The sequence below is a fragment of the Hibiscus syriacus genome, unplaced genomic scaffold, assembly GCF_006381635.1.
Source record: "Hibiscus syriacus cultivar Baekdansim isolate YM2019G1 unplaced genomic scaffold, ASM638163v2 tig00116939_pilon, whole genome shotgun sequence".
NCBI lineage: Eukaryota > Viridiplantae > Streptophyta > Magnoliopsida > Malvales > Malvaceae > Hibiscus > Hibiscus syriacus.
The window spans coordinates 875,303-888,457 of NW_024063477.1; positions in this window are offsets into that span (position 1 = coordinate 875,303).

The window sequence follows — 13,155 nt, forward strand, 5'->3', positions numbered from 1 at the left end:
TCTCTGATTCTTATAACAGATAAGCAGAGCACAAAAGGATTACGATGAAGGCTTAATCAATTAAATTGTAACCCTCATCTCTAATGTCTACTTATGATGTTAATTGCATGATTACAAAAAAAAACTTATACAATATGAAATGTACTCAAACTAAGTTTCATACTTCTAATAAACGTATAACAGAAAAAAATAATCACGTACAAATTCATGTGTGACACAGTCCATGCTATAAGAGCTCTGGTCCAACTTATTATTTTACCCCTGATTGAGATTAGCGGTGGATGGGTTTAGCCCGAGAATCTCCGCATCCCCCATAGTTTCCCAATTTTTCCTCTCAAATTTATTCTTTTACCAAATTAGTTACATTATGAACTTTTCAGCTGGACCAAGCAAAATTTGGATAAAGAAAATTCCATCAGTCTTCACTTCAGCACGGATTCTAAAATTACAAAGAGTTCAAGAAGAAGAGAAAAAAAAACTCAAATTCAGCCAACAAAACCAATTACGAACAAATACTTCACCTCTTCCATGAAACACTTTAAAATAAAGAGTACTGATTAAAATGAATGCTAATCGAATCGAAAATATTTAAATAATTAAATAAGAAAAAATATAATTTAAATATTTTTTATATTAAATTAGAAAAATAGTATTCTCTCTAAAAAATTTAGATTCGAGGAACTCCATCACTGGTTAAAAAGCCAGCGGGTCCGTCATTTCAGTCTCGGCATTCAGTTCTCTCAAATCGCAACAATCTTGCTCGTCTAAAATGGGTTTGTTTTCTTGTTCGATTCCATAGCTTTTCTCTTTCCCATAGCTTTCCTGTTTCCGTCCCTTTCTTATTCACAGTGTTTAAGCTGGTTTTGCTCTTTCAACGAAAGAAATGTTTGTCTTTTTGTGATGAGTGTCGGGTTTCAAATGTGGGGTTTGGATCTTTGAATCTTTTTTTCGTTTCTTTTATTTGTTTAGGGTGATGGGTATCAGAAAAACAGAAGCCTTTTATAGCTTTTAAGTTTATTTCCATTTGCCAGTGCTTTAGGTTTTAGGGAACCCTAGGCTTAATTTTTGTTCTATAAGAATTAGGGATTGTGATTTTTCATGTCTGATAAGTCATATATTAGCTTATGGAAGTGAAGAAAATGTTTGTTTAGATAGAGTTTCATGATTTGGAAGAATTCAAGAAGAACTTCCCAGAAATGTTGCTTGTTTAAAGGGTAGTTTTGCGGTACAACCTAAAATTTAAGGCTAAAAACTGTAGAAATCGGGTTAAGCTGTTATCAAAATGTTACATTCTTCATAACATTTTTCGGTTGCAACCTAAACTAGGCCGCCGATTTCTGGTCCCGCACAATATCCGCCGTATTTTAGCCTGAAATTAGGCTGCCCTTTTTTAGACTTACATTGTTTAAAACTATATATTATATCAATTTTTTCTCAGATGATATAGAAGTTATTGGACTAAAGAAAAGTTGGTATTTTTATCCATTTCAAACATTCATGAGACCATTGTGTAGAGTTTCAGCTGTGATGAAATTCAGGACATTAACGCTTTTATCTTTCAGGAAGACTCGAGGTATGGGCGCTGGGCGTAAGCTGAGGACTCACCGCCGAAGGCAGAGGTGGGCCGATAAAGTGTACAAAAACTCCAACCTTGGAAATGAATGGAAGAAGCCATTTGCTGGCTCTTCACATGCCGAAGGCATTGTCCTTGAGAAGATGTTAGACTAGATCTTCTTTTGGTTTTTTTGTGTATTCTGCCTTCAACAACTGTAATTCATTGTGTGTACTAATGAGTTTCAAACGTATATAGAGGTATTAAGGCTAAGCAGCCGAACTCTGCAATCAGAAAATGTGTAGAGTTCAATTGATCAAGAACGGAAAGAAGATTGACGCGTTTGTTCCCGATGATGGTTGCTTAAACTTACATTGAAGAGAATGTGAGTTCCACTCGAATTAAATTGGGCATGCAATTACTTTTTGCTGCTTTTTTCCTGACTGTAGTATATATTGATGTAGGATGAGGTATTGATCGCTGGATTCGGACGAAAGGGTCATGCAGTCGGTGATATTCCTGGAGTTAGATTCAAAGTGGTCAAGGTCTCTTGGCACTCTTCAAAGAGAAGAGAGAAGCCTAGATCATAAGTTAGCAGTTGGAAGGATTTTTATATCTCAATATGAAACCTTGAGCTTTATATATATTTCTAGATACTATTGGATTAAATTTGCTTTATTTGTTTTATATAAGTTAACACTCTTGGGTTTGAGCACGTATATTTTCAGGGTGTATATCGTCAATAGATTAAGAAAATTCTGAACAAATATTATTTTGTAGTCACTCCACATTATTAAAAAAAATTTGTATAACACAACACATTAAATTCAAATTAATATATATTTAATTTTTACCCCTTAGAAATTATGAAGTGTTTTTTAAAATTAAGTTTATTTAACCAATAAGTTTATATCAGTATAATTAATTTATGATATACCACATCTATAAAAATATTAATTAAAATTAACGGATTGGTGTGGTAATGCTAATAAATAAGAATAAAAGAATATTAATTCTAATAAAAATATAATTGAACAGATATTATGTAGTAATCAATCTATATATCTATATTTTAAACAATAACTTTATATAGATAAATAATAATAATAATAATACAATTAAGAATCTATACATTGTAGGTTAATAACTCTATATAGATAAATAAAATAGAAATTCGTATAACAAATAAATAGTAACAAAGTAAAAAATGACTTTTTTCGAGCTTTTTCTTTTTTTTGCATGCTGTAAGATCATAATTATCTTTTTGAAATTAATTAATTACAGTTTCGAATAAAAAATATAATTACATTTTAGATACAATAAATTCGAAACAATTAAATAATTTAAATTTTAAAAAATAATGAGTCTAAAATATTTGGTTCACTTATTATCTTGACTTTATGTTGTGAAATTATATATTTTCATCAAAATTTATAGAATAATAACATTTTATATCAACATTTATTGGATAATAACATTTTATTTAATGCGATTCAAGTTTTAAAAATGAAGTTAATTCAAAACTTGTTTATTGTTATATTCTAATTTTTTATTATTTTATTTATCCATAATATACTTCAACAACACCGTGGGAAAATACTTGAGTTACTGTAAACGGTCCGAGCCATTTTGATTTGAGCTTTCCTGCAAAAGTTTAAATTTGGAGTTAAATAATAAAATATTTTGACCGACAGAAATTTTTTTAAAAGAAATTCTACTATCGTGAAATTCTTTTGTTTTCTCTTTAAATATCATTATTATAGGCATTTCTTCGGATTTCCTCAAATTCTTGAATGTGTAATTTCCGAGCTTCATCAATTGCATCCATGTCCATTTTATATTGTTTAACGGCCCAATAAGCCCGATGTTCTAACTCAACCGGTAAATGACATGGTTTACCGAAAACAAGCCAGTATGGTGACATCCAATGGAACCTTTATAAGCGGTTCGATATGCCCAAAGTGCATCAATTAATTTTAAACTCAATTCTTTCGATCCGATTTAACAATTTTCTCAAGAATTGTTTTAATTTTTCGATTTGATACTTCTGTATGTCCATTGTTTGTGGTATTTTCTAGGAGTTAATGATATTTTTTATTATTTATTTATATATATATATATATATATATATATATATTATGGATTAAATTTATAATTTTTATCATTATCTTATTATTCTTAAATGTTTTTATTATTAGTATTCGATATAATTTATTTGATAAATTATCATAAATAATAAAAAAATAAATGAAGTTATATAAATATAATTTTCTAAAAATATATATAATATATTAAATATTTTTTTCAAAATAAAGATAATTCATCAACCCATTTATTTATTTTATGTTAAATGAAATAAATTATCATAAATTGATTTGATTAACTTTAAAGAGATAAGTTACAAAGTCTCATCACATTTATGTGAGTGATCCAAATTTATCATTAGTTTTTCAACTGCTACTCTATTCTATCTTTATACTTGTATGGAAAGAAAAAAAAATCATTTATACTACAAATTTTCGAGCAATCAATAAAGAATTATATAAATATAAATTATTTAAATTAATTAGAAAAAAAGTCGTAATAAAATTTTAAAATTTAATTTCAAGATATTTTCTCTCATAATAAAATTTCAAAATAGAGATAAAAAAGGAGTAATAAAAATTGCACCAATGAAAATATTGATAAATAATATTTGAACCACCGTCGGTAATAATTGATAAATCTACAAGTTTTAAAAAAATTAAACAGAAAATGCATTGAGATAATTATAAATAAAGGAGGTAACGTATAATAAATAAATAGAGTAGAATTTTAGGTTTGTTAGGAATCTCATACCAAAAGAATATTAAAACACAACAAAATGTATGCCCAAAGCTCCGAATTATACGTCGAGGTGAAGAAAGCAACGCACAAGGTGAGACGCGAAAGCTTTAAGGGTTGTTTGGTTCAAAGAATGTGAGATTTTCATGATAATGAAATTTATTTTTATGTTTGGTTGGTCGGAAATTTTAATTTCGGTAATGTTTTATTACCAATAGTAGATTTTTGAGATATATTACCAGAAATATCATTATCTCTCTTTCCTTAAATATTGTTGAATTACCGGCGTTTTGGTCTAAAATATCCTTAAAAAATTTCTTCAAAAATATCATTCTTTTGTCATTGAATAATAAAAATTCTATGAAGATTAAATTACAAATTTATCCTTAAACTATTTTAGATTTACAAAAAAATCTATAATTAAAATTTTATATGAAGTTTAGGGGTTAAAATAAATTTTACCCTTTCATTAAACATTTTAATATTTTTAATTTTATAAGAAAATATATACATTTTATGAATTTAATTTTTTTAAAGAAAATATATAAATATTTTCTAACTTGTTAAAAAATAAATATATAATAAAGATAATTTGGTCAAATATACATTTCAATAATCTTTTATTCCTTTAACCAAACACGGTAATCTTACATTACTGCTAAACCAACTAAACACAAAATACAACATTCTCATTAATCTTATTTCCTGGTAATCTTACATTCTCATTGGTAATCTTACATTCCATGAACCAAACGTCCTCTAAAAATTCTTGCAAATCGCAACATCTGGAATGGACGACGTCGGTCCACTCATTCATTTTATTTTATTAAATTTAGATCCAATTACTATTTAAATCTTTCGATTTAAATTTAAAAACCGTTATCGTTTCAAGTAAATCAAATTATATTTCTGTTTTAATTTATAATTTTATTTTTAATATAAAATATCATGTTTAAAATTAATAAAAATAATTTCAAAATATTGTACAACTATTTTTAAAAAATTATCATACCGATAAAATTCAATTTGATTTTGGTTTAATTTTGATTTTTTTTTCAAAACCAATTCTAATCGAATCACTATTGACATTAGAAACTTATCTCATTATTTAAAATATAATAGAATTGATGTTATTCCGGTCTCGGCCAGGGTTTCAAATCGCGGTTGCGGTCGTATTTTCGGTTATTTCGAATTTACCGTGATTGCGGCCGTCGCGGGCGCTATTGCGGCTGTCGCGGATACTATTGCGGTCGTCGCGGGTAACTCGGACAGCGGCGAAATCGCTATATCGCGGCTGAAATCGCGGTCGCAAACCGTTTTTTGAAACCCTGGTCTCGGCATCAAGAATGCCAAAGATATGAACGTTTAATGTCCAATGATTAAGAGTTATATTTAAACAGATATTACCTTGTACTTACCTCAGATTAATCAAATATATATATATATATATAATATTATTTCAATAATAAATTAGAGATGAATTAAGGTAACTCAAATTAAAAAAAAAATCATTTCATAACACGGTCTAATGATTTACCCAATCCATAATAATAAACGACCTTACCATCTTGCCTCCAATTCAGAATAATAGGGTGAAGAAAAGCACAGGTACCTAAGCAAATATACTATGCCCCATAGAGCTCAAATCTAAATTAACCCCCTAAGATCTACACAGTTCTTCGAAACCGGAATCTATCACAAAAAAACATCTGACATGCAAACATTACTAGAAAATAGCAACTTACAAGATAGGAGAATGCAAATCATCCGAAATGTCAGTTTTCACATCAGACCGGAGTTTGTTGCAGCACCGGAATATGATATTCGACGGGGTTTAGATGATCGGAATATGATACTCGGTGCCTTGGTTCAGAACCATCAGATGGCTTCGTTACTACAAAAACAGCAAGATGTTAGAACTGTCCATTTTCACACCCATCTAGTTTTAGAGGTCTCCAAGCAAAAGGTCTTAACACAGAAATGCAAGGATTGAAGATCATGCTTCATAGCCAAAAAAAAAAAAAACATTAGCTGTTGATTGCTAAAATGTAATTATTAGAACAATAACTCAATGAGTAAATTCCCAAACTGTTGAAATAGGGGCACCTTAATATTGTTCTCACTTCTATAAAATGAATTAGGTGTTTAAATTTGGGGAATATTGTAGGGGAATTTTTTTTTTTTTTGGAAAATGGGGTGTTTGAGAATTATTTGGGATCTGGGTCATTTGCTACTGTACACGTGGAATTTATCACCGCAGGAGGAGGGGGTGTCGATGATAAGTTCCATAAAATATATTAAAAAAATAAAACTCATCATATGAAATGGAACAAAATTGTATGGAAGTTGTCACAGGAGAGTGATGAGTTCCAATTATTTATTATATTTTATGGAGGGAAACGAGTTCTATGTAGATTGTAGCAAATGAACTAGATCCCAAAATATTTCTCAATTCAAAAAAAAAATTCCCACCTGCATTATTTAGCCGAAGAAGTCGAATTAGGTAGCATACAGAATAAGTAAATAACAAGAGTTAAAAAATATAAACAAGAAGTATTCTAAGTGATGACAGTCAGTCAAATAGCTACTAACTTCTTGAGGATCTTGTCTACCTTGACTTAAAGCATGTGAAACGTATAAAGAGATTCAGCATAATTTAACCATCAATTGTGCCAATTGTTTTATATACATTGTATAAAAATCAGTTCTCAGGTTCAAAACATATTCTTAGATCAATGTATGAACGTAGCAATTGATAAACTCCTAATATAGCTTTATTTACATCAGGGTACAAGACAGCCAACAAGGATTTTCCCAAATAGAAAACATTTTCCACATGTAAGGAAACAAAGAGTAGGACAATTATAAATACATACTTTCCAAAAGATGGAAAGCTCCATGATTATATTCATGCATTGATATGCCATGATGCAAAAAAAAACACACACACACGCACACAGAATGAGAGAGAGAGAGATTGTTTCGGAACAAGCTTCATTCTATATCTACATCATAATAGTACATTGATACATATCAGTATACTAATTGATATCTTCTAAATTGTCACTTCTTAGGCTAAAAGAAAAGCCCATTTTATCTTTTAATGAAGGTATGCATCGATGCACTGCACAGTGTATCGATGCATTCCCTATCGGTGCATCGATGCACTACCTGTGCATCGGTGCATAAAATACATTCGATGTTTGTTTATTACTGGGATGCATCGATGCATGCCTTATGCATCGATGCACTAATTGCATTCGATGTTTTTAGATTAAAAGAGTGCATCGATGCACTACCTGTGCATCGATACACCTTCAAACAATTTCTGGGTTTTAACCTTGATGCATCGGTGCACTATGAATATGCATCGATGCACTCTGCCCAGAATCCTCTTTTTGAACCCAAAAATTCATTCTTTTTGGAATAAATCCTTCATATTTCAACCCCTTTTATATTCCTAACTTACATATACATACTTAAACTCATTAATATTCATTTATCTCATTTTTAACCTCAAAATTCCATCTTTCATATGGAAATCAATAATCATAAACAATTTTCCATGTTATCCAAACTTAATTCTAACACTTCTAACTTCTTATTCTTATAGATGATAATTCAAATTCATCCTCCAAAATTCATCCTCCAAATTCATTTAAACCTTCTTATTCAAAATTTCACTTAAAACCCCATTTTCTTTAATCTCTTCTAACCTCTTCATCTTTGAGTTTTCACTTATCTTTAGACTTCTTTAAGCTTTCTTACTTTTCAAAGAATCAAAACCAACTTAGAATTCAAATAATAATCAACTAATAAAAATTCTCACCTTTGCTCTTGGCTTTCACGCGTGAAGAAGAAAGGAGAAGAAGAAAACTCTGGAAACTCATTTCCCTCATTTCCCACGTTTTTTATATCACCTAAAAGAGAAAATAAAAATCTTCTCTTAGAAAAGACCATAATACCCTTATTACTTTCAAACTTTACTATTAAATCCAACCTCAAAATTCTCCAATTAAAATTCTAAACTTTTAACTTATTTCGAAATTGAACACAATGCTTTCGAAATTCACCTTTAGGTCACTAGCCTGATATTGAGGATGTTACAAATCTTCCCTCCTTTTTAAGAAAATTCGTCCCCGAATTTTCACTGCACATCCTGAGAAGAACATATCTTCTAACGTTCTAATGCTGCTTTCTGAACTTAATCTTTTGTATCATCATTAATAACTTGGTTCTTATCTTTTCAATTATTCAACTACCTTTTTACTTTATATCTCCTATCATGTCACTTATCAGATAGACAATAACATTAATTCTTATTACTCAAACTCATAAATCAATCAAATTCCTTGTCAATCTTCAATTGTCTTTCAAGAATCACCAAACTTTTATTTCATCCTTACTTGACTGACTCCAAAACTTCCTTAATACATATAAATCTTTCTTCATTTCTCTGACTACATCCACTTGACCAAGAAACATAACCTTAAATCTTCATCATAACTGATTAAACATACACTTTGCATAACTAAACAATTTCTCATATCACTTGACATACCTTTCTTACTTCTAGTTAAACTTATAATCTATATCTCAACATAACCTTTATCACATCTGATTCTTTAAACTTTATCCTTTCATTTCCTTCATAAATCAAAATCTTCTTATACATCAATCATATCTTTCTTTCATGTTCACATACTCTATTCTTATCACTTAAACTTATCTCTGATTACCAATCTTTATTATATCTTTATAACTTTACTAATCAACTTCACTTATTCAGAACCTCATTCTTATCGTATCTTGCTTGTATTTTCTTCCTCCAAAATTTTCTTTAAAACACATAAATATTTATCTCATTGCCTATATCATATCTATATGATCAAAATACACAACCACATCCAGATTCGTATCTCATTTGATTAACTTACTTTATGTTTCCTTCAAATCTGATAACTCTAACATCCATGTCATTACAGCTAATTAACAACAACTTTTCAATCTAGGGCGTAAGCCTTGATCAAATTAATCATAAACATCATTTCAGTTAAAATCAACCCAGTGTAATTCACTTATTGAACCCATACTCTCATTCATATACAGTATTATGCCTTGTCTCCTTTATTACCTTTCATTTCAATGATTAAAATACATAAACATATTTCAATCCACGCCATACATAATTAGCTTACCCTGAAATCATCTTCTAATCCTTTAACTTTAATACACTACTATCTTATAACTCTGTTAGTCAACATCAGTTCTTCCAATCTAAAACGTAAACCTTCATCGAGCCATTCATATACATTCTTTGCAGTCGGAATTATTTCAACAATAGTTTACTCAACTAATCAAATAAACATTCAATCTCATACACCATGTCACTTCCATTATTCAAGCTTAACATTCTAACTTCCTTTATTTATAAACTGATCATTGATGTACCCATACTTAAACTCTTCTTATCAATCCTTAGTTTTACTCAAACATTTGAATCCTCATTTCATTCACTCTATCACATTACTATAATCACAGCATACAACTGTATCCAGATTCACTTCATATTTGGTTATCATAACCTACCATATCTTGAAATTTCAATACATTTCGTCCCATAATCTTGTTAGCCAACGCTAACTCTTTCCATCTTAAATAAAAAGACAGTATCTACCTCACTTGATACATTTAAAATACTTCTTATCCTTCACATTATTTAATCTCTAGCAAGGCACTTAATCCATTCCTCCACTTGTTTCAAAAATCACCATATTTCAATACTCATCTAATCTATTTAAAATACTTTTTCTGCTTCGATTTACATAACTTCTGAAAGAGCTTTTTAACCCAATTCACAAGGGTTGTCTTTAACCCTGACTTATCCTCAATTAACTCTTTGTTTAATCTTTCAAGATCAAACCTACTGTTGGAGTCTGTCGAACTCTCATCTGATTTGATTCTCTGACGGAGAATACAACTAATTCATGTCTGGTTTAAAGTTGAACCAGAATCTCTACCTTTCTTTGATGGTGCTAAAATTCTATGAAGCACTAATTCTCTTAATCATCTGAGATTTTTTTTTCAATCCTTTTATTCTTAGCTCTCTCTAGAGCTTTAACACGATCAACCATTTCTTGAAATGAGAACAACTTCAAAACCAATAAAACTCTTTTAATTTAAGGCACAAGTCTTAAACAATCAATCACATGTATCCTTTTTATCCTTCTTAATCAGAATCAATTCAACAATAAATCTGCTTAACTTATCAAACTTACTTTCATACACATGCATGGGTAATTCCCTTGCTTCAAGCTCATATATTCGAGCTTCATTTATCCGCCATACTCTAACTTGTCAAAGTAGTAACAAAACTACTCAATTTAATTTCTCCTCTTTGGAGAAATAAAAACCTTCTATCATATCATCTAACCATAGGTCTGTAACAATAGAACCTTCCTCAAATCCATCCTTGAACTCGGGTGCTCTTAACTTTTCAACTAATTCGATATATTCATTCTATGAGTTAAAAAAATATAAATTGAAAATTCATCAGAATATTCTTCAACATGGTGAAGACATTCCCTAAATTTATACATGCACTTCCTGAGGTTTTTCGCTCTTCTCCCTGCCTGGCCAGGGCAGGTGAATGCTATTACCTTCAGTCTATTACCTTGTGCTTCACTTTGGAAGCTCTCATGATCATACATCTAATATAACATAACATTTTAATTCTATTAGCAAGACAATACACTCCTTACACTATCAGATCAGAAATTGTTCACTCTATGTTGGCATGTATACTTTTTAAAACACTTTTTACTTCGATTTATGCCTAGAATCGGCTAAATCGTAGCTCTGATACCATTAAATGTAACACCCCAACCCGTATCCGACCCGAATACGAATCCGAGGTGTCACATTGACCTTTTAAAACATGTACTTGTATAAAATAGTGAGTAATTTAAAACTTTTATAACATATAAATGACTAATTTACCTAAAAGACATTTTCATTATTACAAAACCAATCAGAGCGTGTATATTTCACTTATTTATTTACATATAACTATTCGAAACATTTATAAAACGGTTCATAGCTTAAACAATATATTCTTTTGAAAACATACCAACTAGAACTTTATATACTAAAATACATATTATTCACCTCTTTTCTAATTTGACCTTTAGTAAGGAGAACTGACCTGCCTTGCTCCACATTGCTCTTTACTCTTCTCGAAACCTACGTGTAAATCACTTACACGCTAAGTCAAAGACTTAGTGAGGCATATAAATATATAAGGTAAACGGTAACTAATAATCATACCTAAACAATTACTACTATCATTTCATACCACTCATACTTTTACATGTAACAAATATATGCATACATATATGTCATTATCATTCATATCTTTTATCTCATGTTCCTATGATCTCTTATGTCCATATCATATAACATATACCATAACCAATTGCACATATACATATCATGTCATGTAAACCATATATATATATTATCATAAAACACGTACACCCAAGCAACTATATTATCATCTTCATTTCTTTCTTATTTTATCACTATCATTGATTCCTTTCATCATATGGTCTTATAAGTTACCATTTGTACAATCAATATCACACATGAAATTCCACAAGGAAACAAACATATTATCATATCACTTTATTAATATTATCTATTTAATAGCCCATGATACACATGTGAGAACTAAAGATATGCGAGTATATAGAGGTTGTGCACTAATGTTGTCACTACAGCTCATATAATTGCACCGAAGTATCACGTAGAATTGCACCGGAGTGCCGCGTAGAATTGCACCGTAGTGCCATATAATAATGTCCATAAGGACCGCATATCATTCCTTAAGAATCATATACATAAACTAGGGATCAAGTATGTGTCTCACCAGACTTCACACATGTTCCAAAGAATACATATATGTCACGAAGGACCACATATCATTCCTTAAGAATCATATACATATGCCAAGGATCAAGTATGTGTCTCACCAGACTTCACACATGTTCCAAAGAATACATATATGTCCCGAAGGACCACATAGACCCTCGACTCTTGGCATGCCAACTATACCCCTAGCTCTCATGACACATAACATGGGCATTATCTTTTATATCCTTTTACATATTCATGTAACCATATCATATATTCATATAAGCTCATGGTTTCATTCACATATACCTATCATTTCATTATCCTTATTATTATTCTTATCATCACTCTTAATTCCTTTTACTTACCATATTCATATCAATAACACATATAAATCATAACAAATACATACTTCTATGAATTCATGTTTTTTCATTATTGGAAATAGACTTATCGCAAGTCTTATTTTCCATTGAACCTCATATACTAAATAATATGCTCTCACCTTAGCCTTGTTTGCTTTGAATCAATCTTAATCCTTAGATTGTTCTGGAACAAGCTTCATTCTATATCTACATTATAATAATACATTGATACATATCAGTATACTAATTGATATCTTCTAAATTGTCACTTCTTAGGCTAAAAGAAAAGCCCATTTCATCTTTTAATGAAGGTATGCATCGATGCACTGCATAGTGTATCGATGCATTCCCTATCGGTGCATCGATGCACTACCTGTGCATCGGTGCATAAAATACATTCGATGTTTGTTTATTACTAGGATGCATCGATGCATGCCTTATGCATCGATGCAATAATTGCATTCGATGTTTTTAGATTAGAAGAGTGCATCGATGCACTACCTG